Here is a 16,049-nt window from a genome sequence, read left to right as displayed (position 1 = left end):
GTTTTTTTTTTAATGTTGTTCTTTATCATGCAAATTAGAGTCTAAATCCCACACTCTAAGACAGAGAAAAATTGCATTTTCAAGTATTTGAGAGCCATCATTTAAGATGATATCTTACCAAAAGAATCTCTTCCTTCTCACGAAAAAAAAAAAGTTTAATTCCAATTACTGTCAGTAAGAAATGCAAGCAATGGAAATAGTAAACATATTCAGCATGTGGGGAAACAGTTGGTATTCAGTAAACAGCAAGTAATTTATTGACTTGGCAAGTCTCCCTCGAACTCCAGTACACAGTTAACTCTTAATGATGTAGGAACAGATTTACTATTTTGTAAATTCTTTAGAATGTTATTGAACTATCTGTCCCTCATCTTGCTAAATTCTAGGCTGACATCAGTATGCCTGAGATAGCAGTGGAGTTAATCAAGCTTGAAGGGTGAGCCAAGTACAGGTTCACTTTCAAATCCTCATTAAGCACATCCTCTTTGCCCTGCACTGTGTTAGGGTGAAAGACAAAAGACCCTGCTTTTAGGGAGCTCATAGTTCAGTAGAGGAGGCAGAAAAGTTAAAAAAAAAAAAAAAAGATTACAATGCAGAAAGTGCAATAAACATGGCAATAACGTGGTGCCATAGAAGTACATAGGAAGGGGAGAAACCTAACCCAGGTTGCTTAATGGGAAGGCTTCCCAAATAAGGAATACCTGAGCTTAATCTTCAAGGATGAGTGTGATGTAGCCATACAGAAATACTTGGGGTCCAAGGGCGGTGGATCATGCCTGTAATCCCAACACTTTGGGGAACAAGAGAATGGCTTGAGCCCAGGAGTTCGAGACCAGCCATAACAACATAGTGAGACCTTGTCTCTACAAAAAATTTAAAAAGTTAGCTGGGTGTTGTGGTGTGCACCTGTAGTCCCAGCTACTTGGGAGACTGAGGCAGGAGGATCACTTGAGCCCTAGTGGTTGAGGCTGCAGTGAGCTGTGATCACACCACTGCACTCCAGCCTGGGCAACAGAGTGAGACTCTTTTTTTTTTTTTTTTTAAACAACCTAGAAGGTAGAGTCCAAGGCCTTTTAAAAAACAAACAAACAAACAAAATCATTTGCACTAGACAGCCTAAGTTGACCTCAGGTTTCCGATGTGAGCAATTGGGCTCAATTTGAGACATGTGAAGTTTTTGGTGTTTGTGGGGAAGAGCCAGGTGAAGATGTCCACAGACCATGGTTATCCATGCTTGTTACTTCGGGAAGGGGTCTGGGATGGACATGCAATGTGGTTTCATCATTGTCTGCGTAGCGATGGAAGCCATTGATGGGAAAGAGATCTCCAGGAAGGGCAAGCTGGGGTGGCCTCTGTGGGGAACGTGAGCTTTTAAGGGGTAGTGGAATCTGAGAAGGATCAGCTAGAAGGGCAGAAAAAAGAAAAATGAGAACGACCTGGGAGGATGAAGGTCAAAGGAGAAGAGCAGACAACACTGTCATACGGCACAGAGAAGTCCAAGAAGATAGGCCTGGGAACTTTGACGAGAACCAAGGCAGCAGCAGAAGCCACGCCAGTCAGAAACATTTATTAAGCACCTACTGTGAATGTACCAGGCACTGTAAACTGCTGTGCTATTTAATTTGCACTATGGTCCTTTGAGGGAAGGCATTATTAATATTAATATTATCATTCTTAGATTACAGATGAGTAAATTGAGGCACAGAAGATCCTGACCAGAGTCGTACAACTAGTTTGCAGCAGCGCTGATTGTGACTCAGCTTAGCCTAACTTGTGAGTCCGGCTCTCAGTCATGTGCTGGTTACCGACAGTGGTGAGAAAGCACAGAGAGTGAGTGAGTGTCCCCTGCTCTTTAGAAACTGTGTCAGTGGAGGCCGGGCGCGGTGGCGCATGATTACAATCCAAGCACTTTGGGAGGCCGAGGCGGGCAGATCACGAGGTCAGGAGATCGAGACCATCCTGGCTAACACAGTGAAACCCCGTCTTGACTAAAAATACAAAAAATTAGCCGGTCATGGTGGCGGGCGCCTGTAGTCCCAGCTACTCGGGAGGCTGAGGCAGGAGAACGGCGTGTACCTGGGAGGCGGAGCTTGCAGTGAGCCGAGATTGCGCCACCGCACTCCAGCCTGGGCGACAGAGCGAGACTCCGTCTCCAAAAAAAAAAAAAAAAAAGAAATAAGATGACAGAGGCTTGCCCATGATAAGGAAAGATAGCCAGGGAAAAAAGAAAAAGTCTTCAGAACGAAGGGACTGATGCCTGTCTAGCCATACTTCCACTTCTGGGGCTGGATCACAAGAGATCTGAAAAAAAACCTGCCGGTGTAAACAACTGAAGCTGTTTGGTACTGCTTAAGTGTGTTTTAGGAAAGAAATCACCTGCAAAAAATGTCCATCTCACCTTTTCTCACTTAGGAATTCGTTAATACAATGAACATCATTCATAATGAAGTAGACTGAATTTCTTGTGCAACCACAATCCGGAACTACACTTGCCATATCCAATCAGGCCCTACCTATATCTAGGTTCAGGGCAAATAGTAGCAGCTGGGGGAGGGGCTCCACGTACACTTTTCCTTCCTGTGTTCACACTGTAAAATCCAATACCTTCTTTCTTTCCATCGGTTGCTGTTCTCAGTAGAGCACCGAGACCTCTTTTTTTTTTTTTAATAGAAAAAAATGATGCCCATTGCAGAGCTCTTGGCCGGTCCTGCAGCAGAACTAGAAGTTACTAGTTCCTGTTCTCCCGATCTTATTTTTGAAAACTATGTGCCAAGTGTGGTTAAACTTTATTTAAACTGAACTTCTAATAGCATACTAGAAAAGAAAATTAATCCCAGTTTTTGTTTGTAACTTTATTATAAGGACTTACAATGAAATTCATACCCAGAGCTCTTTGTAGATTCCTCCACAAGATAATGGCTTTGCAGGTCTGTGGAGCAGTGGCTTCTAAATCACACTCTAGGTAATTATTTTAAAGGTTCAAGAAAGACATGCGCTACTGGGGACCTACTGAGCCAAGGCACTAATGCTAGGGCTGTGGGGAAAGTGCAAAGTGCAAAGCAGACATCTTTTCTGGGAGCACTCAACTTTCTTAGAGATGGGGACCACTATTCAGAGTAGTGAAGCACCAATATAAGTAGTAAAAGAATGTTTATTTCTTTCATTTAAAAGCAATGATATCAGTAATGCATGAATATATTCTTGCAGAAAGGAATATAGAAATCTCTAGAATAAATTGTTCAGGTTCCCCCTCACAACTTCCCCACTTCCACTTCCCTTCCCAAATTGAGGTGTTTCTTGCTAGTCTCTTTTCTATGCATTTCCACACAAACAGAAGCAAATATGTATACTTCTATACATATGTAATTTAACATATGTACTTTTATTATTGTTCAGCATAAATTGTTCAAAATACATTTTTTCTGTGAACTTTTTCCTTAAGAAGGTCTATTCATGTCAGAACATATAGATGTACTCTTTTTAAAGTCAGTGTAGTATTACTACAGAATAAATTAATAAATGTATTAAAACATTAGAATGTATCCCACACATGAGAGTGAAACAAAAACTACTGAATTCTAAAACATTTGATTGGCAGACACTAGTGATTAATTCCATGTTTAATTCCATGTTTAATTACTTGTTTGAGTAGACTTAGCCTCATGGAAATTTTCTCCACTTTAATCTTTTAAAAACATAGATTTAATATTAATACATTATTTTGACATATAAAAGCCCTTACCTAAATGTTTTGCTTAAAACCAAGCATCTTAAAAGGAATACTTAAGTGGAAAATACTGGAATGCTACCTAGTTAGCATATATGATTGAATGCTATGGATCCCACAAGGCAGGACTAGAATGAAATAAAAGAAAAAGATTCTTAAATATCTCAGGAAAATGGGAATTCTTGTGGTACCTAAGGACAATGGGAGTTCTTTGAAAAATGTGAGTTCTGGCTGGGTGCAGTGGTTCATGCCTGTAATCCCAGCACTTTAGGAGGCCAAGACAGGTGTATCACCTGAGGTCAGGAGTTCGAGACCAACCTGACCAACATGGTGAAACCCCGTCTTTACTAAAAACACAAAAATTAGCCAGGCGTAGTGGCAGGCGCCTGTAATCCCAGGTACTCAGGAGGCTGAGGCAGGAGAATCACTTGAACCTGGCAGGTAGAGGTTGCAGTGAGCCGAAATGGTGCCATTGCACTCCAGCCCAGGCGACAGAGCAACTCTGTCTCAAAAAAAAAAAAAGAAAAGAAAAGAAAAGAAAAGAAAAGAAAGTCAGTTCTTTTCTGGTCATTGTTAAACTGATAACTAAAATCTAAAAACAAAACAAAACAAAACAAAAAAAACAAAAAAACCCCACTATCTACTTCTTGTTTAAAGATATATTTGGCGAGGTGCAGTGGCTCAAGCCTGTAATCCCAGCACTTTAGGAGGCTGAGGCGGGCAGATCACCTGAGGTCGGGAGTTTGAGACCAGCCTGACCAACATGGAGAAACCCCATCTCTACTAAAAATACAAAAAAAATTAACAGGGCATGGTGGCTCATGACTGTAATCCCAGCTACTCGGGAGGCTGAGGCAGTACAATCACTTGAACGTGGGAGGCAGAAGTTGCAGTGAGCCAAAGCCGAGGCAGATGGATCACGAGGTCAAGAGATTGAGACCATCCTGGCCAACATGGTGAAACCCCATCTGTACTAAAAATACAAAAATTAGCTGGGCATGGTGGTGTATGCCTGTAGTCCCAGCTACTCGAGAGGCTGAGGTAGGAGAATCACTTGAACCCGGGAGGCAGAGTTTGCAGTGAGCTGAGATCACACCACTGCACTCCAGCCCGGGCAACAGAGCGAGACTCCGTCTCAAAAAAAAAAAAAAAAAAAAAAAAAAAAAAAGATATATTTGTGCATGCACATGTATGGAGGAAAGCCATAAGTTTATGTTTTAACAGTGGTTATCTCTGGGTGATGGTGCATATTCAAGTGATTCTTTATTCTTTATCTTTTTCTGAACTTTCCAATTTTAAAAATAATGAATATATATTAGTTTTCTTAATTAGAGAAAAATGAAATAAAAGGAATAAATAATGAATGGAATGAGGATGTGTCTTGGCTTGAGAACAGAAACTCTGCCTTCTTTATCTTTACATTTCCCCCACATTACTTTTACTTAAGTGTAACATATACAATTATAACCTTAGGTCAAACAAACTTAAAAATAGGCTTGTAATGTATAAATAAACACAACATCTAAAGCAGTTTTTATTCTAGTACTACTAGGCCAGCACACAAAATACACCTTTATTTACTAATGTGACATCTCTTCTGTTAAATAATTAATTTTTTAAATTTATAATTTCACAAAATTTAGTTTTCAAAAAAGCTTATTCTTGTCATTTCCAAAAAAAGAGAGGGGAAAGGAGAGAGGAAGCTGTGCATAGTGGGAAAGTTGCAACATTCGGTCCGTAAGTAGTTTTTGCTTTAGATATTTTTTTCAACGACTTCTCTTACATAAGAGTCCTGTGATATCTCCATAGGGAGAAATAACCCTCAGCTACATTATGTCTTTTTAATTTTTCCTCCAGATAGTGTTTACAAATCAACATGTAGGAATGACTCCATATTTAAAGTTATTAGCCAACTTTAGTGTCTATTTGCCATTAAGGACAATTGGTAATTTTAACAATCAATGAGAGTTTATTTTAGGAGAAAACTTACTGAAATTTTCAGGAAATAACCTTTTTGTTCCAAAACAGCTGTCATTGAACACCATTATATCTACAACAATTAAAATTATCTTTGGTGACTTTTAGCATCTGGCATTGCTCCATTATTGTTCAGTTAAATATTTTTCAAGTTTGCTAGGACTTTTGCCCACCGTGTGCTTACGGCTCTTTATTGTCAATATGTATCTTAGAATTCACCTTTGTGACATTAGTTTTTTTGTATTGTGGGAGAGTGCATAATTTCTATAGTGAATTGCCTGAGAAATGAAGTAATATTTATTAGGAAATTGCAGTACATATCTACAAGTTACCTACAAACATACAATTATAATTTATTCTGTTATATTTAACAACAAATGTTCCCTTCTCTCTTTTACTAGATCCTTGCGAAAAAAAATTCCTAGTTTAAAGAATTAGCTAATGTGCAGTGGCCAAAAAACAAACAAACAGCAAAGAGCAACATATCATTTTGATCAATTTAACTGAAAAATATGAAGGACATTTCCACGTTGAATTCACCCAGACCATTAGTGCAGGGAATTGATTGTTAAAAACAAAACCAAAGAAAAACAAAAACATACTATTTTGTATCCCAATGGAAGTCATAAATATGTTAGTTAAAAACTCATCCAAAATGAGTCCTGTGTGTTAGAAAAAAAATAACAAACTGTAATACCTCACCCAATTTAAATCTTAATTAAGACTTCATGCTTGTTTCATTTTGAGACAAAGTGAATGCTTATCTTTGGAAATGACTAATTAAGCATTGAAATATAATAGCTTCAGGATCCTAAATGCATCATATGTAAAAGAACAATACTTTTATAATATCTCAGGCCTTGATCACTATTATTGAGTTAGTATATTTTGAGGGAAAAAATTTACGTGCCATGATTTTGTTCCAACCAAAAAGATATTTGGAAAATATTTAAGAATTATTGCTGATTATTGAAATCTAAAACACTAATACCAGTGAATATTTTGTATACCCTAATACTTCTCTGAACACTTACAAGCCAATAATTAACCATTCAGACTGAAAAAAAAAAACTGGAAAGGATTTATAAGGACGAATAGGGTGAAATTTATTTATGTAACTTAAAAAATCTGCAGAAACCCAAAGCAATTTGAGCTCTGTGCTATGGATTTGGGGGACTGTCAATGTGCACCGGTTGTCAGACTGCCTCTCTTGGATCCTCTTCTCTCCTCTATGCCACAACTGATATTTCTGTTCCTGGAGTGTCCCCCATCCCCACAAGTTCACATAATCAAATCCTGGACTATTTTTGATGAGAAACAGTAGCTAACAAAATTGTTTGCCCACCCTAGGCAGTTGAAAATGGAGGACGTGCAAAATATTATTTAAAAAGCAGGTTGCAAAACTAACTTTCAAAAAAGTTAAAATTGACTAAAAACTCGAAGACAGATTACCCTGAATCATTAAAAAGGTCTTATCTCTGGGGGACAGAGTACTGGTGATTTTTCTTTTCTTGCTATTTTCTGCATTTTTCAGAGGTTTATATATCACATTAATAGTTATCAAAATAGTAAAAGTCAAATATGGGGAAAAGTATCTCATGGGTCATGAAAATGTAAATAAAATATGCAAAACACTGAATTGCTTCAAATAATTGTTTAAAAACTACTGTGGTAAAAGAATCCAGGCCTCCAAGCTCTTCCTCTCATTTGCGGAACATAAAGTATATTTTGGATCAACACATGGAACATTCCAGACAATGTGAAATCTAGAAAGGAACTGCACCTGTATCCCGACACGGCGCCAAAACAACGTAGCTACTGAATAAATATTCATCCTAAATTGGGAAAAGGAATGAAAGTCCATTTTCCACTTACTCCTATGCAGAAAAGTGAAAGTTTTATTCTTGGAATGAATATGATAGAATTTGTGGGACAGTAACTATTATTAAGAAGTAACTATTACTTTCCAGAGTTGGACTCCACTGAGCAGTTTTAAGAGGAAGAGAAGGCATTGCAGAGTATGAGCGAGCGCTATAACTGAAAACTTGATGGTATTGAATTAAACTCTGGCTATTTACTTTGTGAGTTTTGAGAATCACTTGATTAATTTTTTTTTCAGATGATTACTTGTACCAAACAGAGAAAGAACATGGTGTATTTAAGGATTTGTTTACCTAAACTGATGTGCTTGGTGGGGAGGAATTTAGCTTCAGCAGAATTTTCTGTAAGAAGAGTAACATTTACATAATGGCAATGCTAAAAAAGTCATCTTTTTCAGAGAAAAATGTGAAGCAATGTGTGTGGAAAGCTGCAAAATCTGGAGTTGCAGGCAGATTAGGCAAGGAGCACTTGGTGAAAAAAAAAAAGAAGAATTAAATCATGGCTAAAGATTTCTTTCCAGCAAAAGTAGTTAATATGTGGAACAAACTGTTAACATGGCTTTTAAAAAATAATCAGAAGCTGTGAAAGAATTCTGACAGGGGAGATGAGAGACACGAGATAAATGGGGAGGTAGAGAATAGAAGCATGAGTATGTGATGGCACATGCGACTTTGCCGTTAATTTTATTATCTTTGCAGAAGACCTTAGATCAATGAGGAAAGTGGATCGAAGACAGAAAAAGCTAAAATTGAGCTCTCTAGATGGAATCTTTTGCTTATGTTTTTTTCTTTTTTTTCCCCACTGTGTTTGTTTCTGGGGATTATATTCTATAGCAGAAAGACTCCCCCCAAATACTCTACAGTTTACCAAAAAAAAAAAGAAATTGAAAAGCATACTATGTGAAACTATTGTCAGACATAGATAGAAAAGAGACCAAAAATAAATCTTCACCTTTGCGTCTTCAATTTCAACAGATGTGTTGTATGTTCCTTTAAAATCTGATGTTTTGGCTACACTCAGGCCTTTTTGCAGTAACCTTAGCAGATGCTTAAAGAACCCAAATTGCTGAAGCCAGTTCCAGTCTAATAAAATGGTCTGTATTTCTTTCTTCAATGAACCTTCTTCTTTTTTTTTTTTTTTTTGGAGACGGAGTCTCACTCTGTTGCTCAGGCTGGAGTGCAATGGCCTGATCTCAGCTCACTGCAACCTCCGCCTCCCGGGTTCAAGCAATTCTCCTGCCTCAGCCTCCCGAGTAGCTGGGATTATGGGATTACAGGCACACACCACCAGGCCCGGCTAATTTTTGTATTTTTTTTTTTTTTTAGTAGAGATGGGGTTTCTCCATGTTGGCCAGGCTGGTCTTGAACCCCTGACCTCAGGTGATCCACCCACCTCTGCCTCCCAAAGTGCTAGGATTACAGACATGAGCCACCACACCCAGCCTGAATCTTCTTTTTAATCTTACAGTTTCTCCATTTATCAGAATGTGCAACTGCTCTTGAATTCACTCCCTTCTACTTAAATGTTGGATCCCACAATCCATATGCAAAAAATGGATTGTGTGATCCAACATTTCAGTAGAAAATCTATATCTCAAGCATTGTGCTAGATACTAGAGATACAACACTGGATAATTTGGAAAGTTTCCCATTCTGCGTACACCAAGTTCTTCCCCCGCCCCCTGCCCCACAAAATTGTGTAAAGGTTCTAACAGTCTCTACAGTGTTATCAAAAATAATTTCTCCCTTCTAATTTGGAAAACATGAACATTAGCCATTATTTGTTTCTCAGTAATTTTCCACATGCCAGTCATCCTATCTTGGAACTCCTTCTCCATCTCAGACCAAACCTCTCTCCTGCTGCATGACTTTTCCCATGTGACCCTTTAAATAAATTCTAAGATTTTTCCCATAATTAATTAATCTCAGAAATCAAAATGAAACATGTCACCAGGGTCTTATTTAAAGCCAAGAAATCTGTTGGCTATTATCCAGCCTTCTTTCTAAATTAAACAACCCCAAATACTATTCTCACCATCCTTGTTTGTTAATATTAGGCATTTTCTCCTCAGAGAACAAGGGCCTATACAACAAAGACTTTTGATATGTGCACACCTTAACAAGAAGCACATTTGTATTTCATTTCAATGATATATAAGGACATTTTCCTCCAAAATTTCCACATCCATGTGCTTTAAAAAGACTCACATAGTAGAAATGAAATTTCCTGAGTAAAATACTACCATTTTTCATTTTCTGAATGATCCAAAGTATAACAGCTCAAAATCTTTTCTCAAAGTCTGACTCTTTGGGCCTAGTAACAATTTAACATACAACTAAATCTTTATGATTTACTCATGGATTACTCAAATTATACTTTATCTTTGGTGACTCAGCTCTTCCCCACCTTTGCCACTTTGCCAGGTTCAAGGATGCTGGGAAAGGAAACAGAACTGAGTCAGGGTCAAACATGTAGAGTCTAATCATGGGGTGTGTGTGTGTGTGAGAGAGAGAGAGAGAGAGAGAGAGATTTGTTTAATTCCCAAGCCAAACTCAAGATGGTCCATTGTATTGCTGGAGGAGATGGTTACCCCATTCTCCATGACGTTTTTATGTCACAGGGCCATGCCTGTATCAAACATCTCATGTGTGCCATAAATATATGCACCTACTGTGTACCCACAAAAATTAAAAATAAAATAAAGAAAGCTGGAAGGCACATTAAAAAAAAGACTGTTATTTTTTAAAGTCTCTCCCGTTGAGTTAGATAAATTATTACACATAACTAAAGAGAAAGCTGGACACCTTTTCTTCCTGCCTTCCTTTTCCCCTTTTCCTTCCCTCACTCCTTCCTTTCTTCATTTCTAATATTCTCATTTCAGCTTAAAGCAAAAGGTTCTTTAGTAGCAGGGTAGGTAGGATACCCTACATCCAACCCTCAGCTTGATTTCTTCTAGTCCTTAGGGTGACATTGACCTGGCTCTGAGGACCAGTGCACCCCAACTGCCCCAAGGTGCTCTCTCGGCTTGTTGAGACCACAGCCTCTGCACAGCAGTTCACCCCAGAGCCTCCTGTGCCTGGCTGCCTTTGTCCTTCTCTCTCCTCTGTTTGCTCCCCACTCATTCCCGTCTGCCTTTCTCTGACTGTCTCATGCCTCCCTGCATCTCCACATCTGCTGTTCTTCTTTGCTTCTCTTTCATACACTAACATTTTCTCCTTTTTTCTCACTGAAACCTCGAAACTATAATAGAAAACATTTTTATTCTTGAATTTACATAGAAAAGGTGATTTGATAAATTAATTTCTTTAAAGATATCATTGTTGCAACTTCTAAATTTTTTTCCAACAAGTTGGTGACCTTTGACGGAAACACAGCAGCATCACTGCAGCTTACAGAATTACTGCTTAGCAAATGCATGAGACATTCAGAGGGACTTCTGATCAGTTTTCTAAGTTTCTTAGGATTATCTTTTTTTTTTTTTTTGAGGCAAGATCTCACTCTGTCACCCAAGCTGGAGTGCAGTGGCTCACTGCAGCCTCTGCCTCCCGGGTTCAGGTGATCCGCCCACCTCAGCTTCCCAAGTAGCTGGGACTTCAGGTATGTGCCACCACGCACGGCTAATTTCTGTATTTTATTTATTTATTTATTTATTTATTTTGTATTTTTTGTAGAGATGAGGTTTCACCATGTTGCCCAGGCTGGTCGTGAACTCCTGGGCTTAAGCCATCCGCCCTCCTTGGCGTCTCAAAGTGCTGGGATTACAGGTGTGAGCCACCACGCCCTGCCTCATGATTATCTTAGAAAGAAAACATAATAAACATTGAAATGCATAATGATCATTTGTATTTTTGTTTGAGACGGAGTCTCACTCTGTCCCAGGCTAGAGTGCAGTGGCACAATCTCGGCTCACTGCAGCCTCTGCCTCCTGGGTTCAAGTGATTCTCGTAACTCAGGTTCCTCAGTAGCTGGGATTACAGCCGCCCACCACCATGCCCAGCTAATTTTTGTATTTTTAGTAGAGATGGGGTTTTGCCATGCTGGCCAGGTTGGCCTCGAACTCCTGACCTCAAATGATCTGCCTGCCTCGGCCTCCCAAAGTGTTGGGATTATAGGCCTGAGCCACCGCACCACACCTGAAATGCATAATGTTCTTTCAGCAGGGTTGCCAACTTTAGCAAATAAAAATACAGGATGCCTAGTTAAATTTGAATTTCAGATAAACAAATCATTGTTTAGTGTATGTCCCATGCCATATTTGAGACAAATTTATACTAAAAAAAGTACTTGCTGTTTATCTGCAATTCAAATTTAACCAGGCACTGTGTATTTTGTAATTGACTATATTCATAATATTTGTGTGTGTATATATACATGTGTGATATTTGTGAGCTGGGTGTTTTTTTTTTTTTTTTTTTTTTTTTTTTTTTTTTTGAGACGGAGTCTAGCTCTGTCGCCCAGGCTGGAGTGCAGTGGCGCGATCTAGGCTCACTGCAAGCTCCGCCTCGCAGGTTCACGCCATTCTCCTGCCTCAGCCTCCCGAGTAGCTGGGACTACAGGCTCCCGCCACCACGCCCGGCTAATTTTTTTGTATTTTCAGTAGAGACGGGGTTTCACCGTGTTAACCAGGATGGTCTCGATCTCCTGACCTCGTGATCTGCCCGCCTCGGCCTCCCAAAGTGCTGGGATTATAGGCATGAGCCACCGTGCCCGGCCGAGCTGGGTGTTTTTAATTTGGGGACTAACTATTTACAGTTTCCTTGCTATTTCTCCTCCCTTATGCAGTATATAAAGTATTCCCTTTACATTTTACCCCTTGGGTGTACATACTTTATTCCACTTCCTTCCAACTTTATCTTAAAAGTAGATGGCTTAAGAGAAAAAGGTACCTATGTATTCAATTCTCTATCACCTCCCTCTGAAAAAAGTGTTTACTTAATAAACATCAGGCAAAGGCAGCACTTCTGAACCTCTTTTAAAACAGTCAGCTTTATGGTTGCACTAAGTAGATTTTTTCTTAACGTCTCTCATTTTAAAACAAAATGTCTGAAATGATGAATAACTATAGGAATGGTAGCTAACATGTACTGAGCGCTTACTATCAGGCACTGTTCAACATTATATAATGGCTTAAATCACTTACACCGCACAAACCCCTGATGTGGGTACCATTAATACCCCTACTTCGGAGACGAGGAAAGAGACACAAAGAAGTTAGGCAAATCCCAGTTTCCCATTATTAATATTTTACATTCGTATGATACATTTGTCACAATTAATGGGCCCATGTTGGCATAGATTATTATTAGAGCCCATGTTTCATTCCGATGTCCCCAGTATTTCCCTCGCGTCCTGTTTCTGTCCCAGGATCCCATCCAGGGTGCCGCATTTCACTTAGCCATCCTGTTGCCTTGGACTCCTCTTGGTTGTGAGTTTCTTAGGCTTTCTTGGTTCTTGATGACCTTGACAGTTTTGCAGAGGACTGGTTGGGTATGTTATAGAAAGTCCTTCAGTTGGGGTTTGTCTGGTGTCTCTCACGGTTCGACTGGGGTTGTGGATTTGGGGGAGGGAGACCACAGAGGTAAGCGCTGTCCTCATCACATCATGTCAGCCTTGACCACCTGGCTGAGGGGGTGTTTGTCAGCTTTCTCCATGATAAAGTTATTATTTTTTTCCCCCTCTTTCCATACTGTACTCTTTGAAAGGAAGTCATATTCCTAACCCACACCTGAGTGAGGAATTATGATTGAGCTATTTTTTAAATATCAGCTTTACTGAGACACAATGCACATGTTATATAATGCACCTGTTTAAAGTGTGCAATTCTGTGGCTTTCAGTATATTCAGAACTGTGCAAGCACCACCAGGATCTATTTTAAAACATTTTCATCACCCCAAAAAGAAACCCCATACCCATTAACAGTCATTCCCCTTTTCCCTCCCCTCCTTGCCTCCCCCAGCCCATGGCTACCATGAATCTACTTTCTGTCTCTACAGATTTGCCTATTCTGGACATTTCACACCAAAGGAATCATACAGTATGTGGTGTTTTGTGACTGGCTTCTCTCACTTAGCACAATGTTTTTGAGGCTCATCCATGTTGGAATATGTTTTAGTATTTCATTCTTTTTTATTGCTGGGTAATATTTTATTGTATGGATAGACCACATTTTGCTTACTGATACATCCATTGCTGGACATTTGGGTTGTGTCCACTTTTTGGCTTCTATGAATAAGATTGGTAGGCACATTCAGGTACAAGTTTTTACATGGACATGTTTGCATTTCTCTTGGCTAAACACCTAGAAGTAGAATTACTGGATATACCTGAGCTATTATTAAAAATAATAAAAAACGGCCGGGCGTGGTGGCTCATGCCTGTAATCCTAGCACTTTGGGAGGCTGAGGTGGCTGGATCACTTGAGGCCAGGAGTTTGAGAACAGCCTGCCCAACATGGTGACACCCCATCTCTACTAAAAATACGAAAATAATTAGTCAGGTGTGGGAGCGGGCACCTGTAATCCCAGCTACTCAGGAGGCTGAGGCAGGAGAGTAGCTTGAACCCGGGAGGTGGAGGCTGCAATGAGCCGAGATCGCGGCAGCGCACTCCAGCCTGGGCAAAGAGAGTGAAACTCTGTGTCAAAAAACTGAACACCAACAACCAAAACATAGCTGACTAGGCTGTGGGCTGTCCCTGCTTCAGTTCTCCATACTGGCTAGGAAAATTTAGCTGATTGTCCTATAAAACCATAAAAGTCCCCTCTAATCTGTGGGCAAGTACCTAAACTGCAAGCGTGTTGACTAAGGTGAAAGAAAACAGCTTCTAAAAGCTTGTGTACACATCCCATCCTGTAAGCCTAAGGCGAACAACATAGCTTATCTGTACTGAAAACAATACAGATCCCATATATTACTAGCTTCTGTTAAAAAGTTATGATAGGAAAGTTGTCTGTCCTAAGTCTAGATGTTCTTCAAGGTGCAAAGAGTAAGTTGTTTGTACCACATTTTCTTTATCTATTCCTCCACAGACAGACACTTAGGTCAGTCTTGGCTCCACATCTCGGCTATTATGACTGATGCTGCAATGAACATGACAGTGCAGATAGGACTTCAACCTACTAATTTCATTCTGTTGTATATGTACCGAGCAGTGGGATGGCTGGATCACACAGTAGTTCCATTTTTAATTTTTTAAGGAATCATAATACTATTTTCCATAATGGGTATACCAATTTACATTGCCACCAACAGAGTACAATGGTTCCCTTTTCTCCACCCCTTTGCCAATACTTGTTATCTCTTGTCTTTTTGATAATAGCCAGTCTCACAGATGTGGTACATACATACATACATACATACAATGGAAAGTTATTCAGCCATAAAAAGCAAGGAAACCCTGCCATTTGGAACAACATGGATGAACCTGGAGGACATTATGCTGAGTGAAATAAGCTAGGCACAGAAGGACAAACATTGTATGATCTCATTTGTACATTGATATGATTTGGATTTGTGTCCCTGCCCAAATCTCACGTTGAATTGTAATCCCCAGTGTTGGCAGAGGGGACTGGCATGATCATGGGGGCGGATTTCCCCCTTGCTGTTCTCGTGATAGTGAGTGAGTTCTCACGAGATCTGGTTGTTTAAAAGTGTGTAGCACCGGTCTGCAGAATCTGCACCAACCAGCACCATGCCCATGACACTGGGGTACGGGGACATCCACGGGCTGGCACATGCCATCCACCTGCTCCTTGAATACACAGACTCAAGCTACGAGGAAAAGAAGTACACAAAGGGGGACTCTACTGACTATGACAGAAGCTAGTAGCTGAATTAAAAATTCAAGCTGGGCCTGGACTTTCCCAATCTGCCCTACTTGTTTGATGGGGCTCACAAGATCACCCAGAGCAACGCCATCCTGTGCCACATTTCCTGCAAGCACAGCCTGTGTGAGGAGACAGAAGAGGAGAAGATTCGTGTGGACATTTCGGAGAACCAGACCATGGACAACCTGATGCAGCTGGCCATGATCTGCTACATCCCAGAATTTGAGAAACTGAAGCCAAAGTACCTGGAGGAACTCCCTGAAAAGCTAAAGCTCTACTCACAGTTTCTGGGGAAGTGGCCATGGTTTGCATGAGACAAGATCACCTATGTGGATTTCCTTGCCTATGACATCCTTGACCTGAACTGTATATTTGACCCCAGCTGCCTGGACGCCTTCCCAAACCTGAAGGACTTCATGTCCTGAATTGAGGGTTTGAAGAAGATCTCTGCCTACATGAAGTCCAGCCAATGCCTCCAAGGTCCTTTGTTTGGGAAGTCAGCTACGTGGAACAGTAAATAGGGCCCCGTGATGCCAGAAGATGGGAGGGAGGAGCCGACCCTGCTGCCTGGGAGCCTGGAGAACACTGGAGAACAGCCCGACTCCCTGAACCAGACTTCTTCCTTTTTCCTTGTTTCCAC

General features: G+C 40.2%; 1 pseudogene; it reads left to right on the top strand.

Annotated features, from left to right (window-relative positions):
* The first annotated feature begins 15,273 nt into the window (after positions 1-15,273).
* On the top strand, positions 15,274-15,834 carry LOC470750 (glutathione S-transferase Mu 1-like; annotated as a pseudogene).
* Positions 15,835-16,049: the final 215 nt, after the last annotated feature.

This window comes from Pan troglodytes, chromosome 2, assembly GCF_028858775.2.
Source record: "Pan troglodytes isolate AG18354 chromosome 2, NHGRI_mPanTro3-v2.0_pri, whole genome shotgun sequence".
In the NCBI taxonomy this organism is placed as follows: Eukaryota; Metazoa; Chordata; class Mammalia; order Primates; family Hominidae; genus Pan; species Pan troglodytes.
Note: the sequence above shows the minus strand (reverse complement) of the source record. Positions and strands in the feature narration are given on the sequence as shown.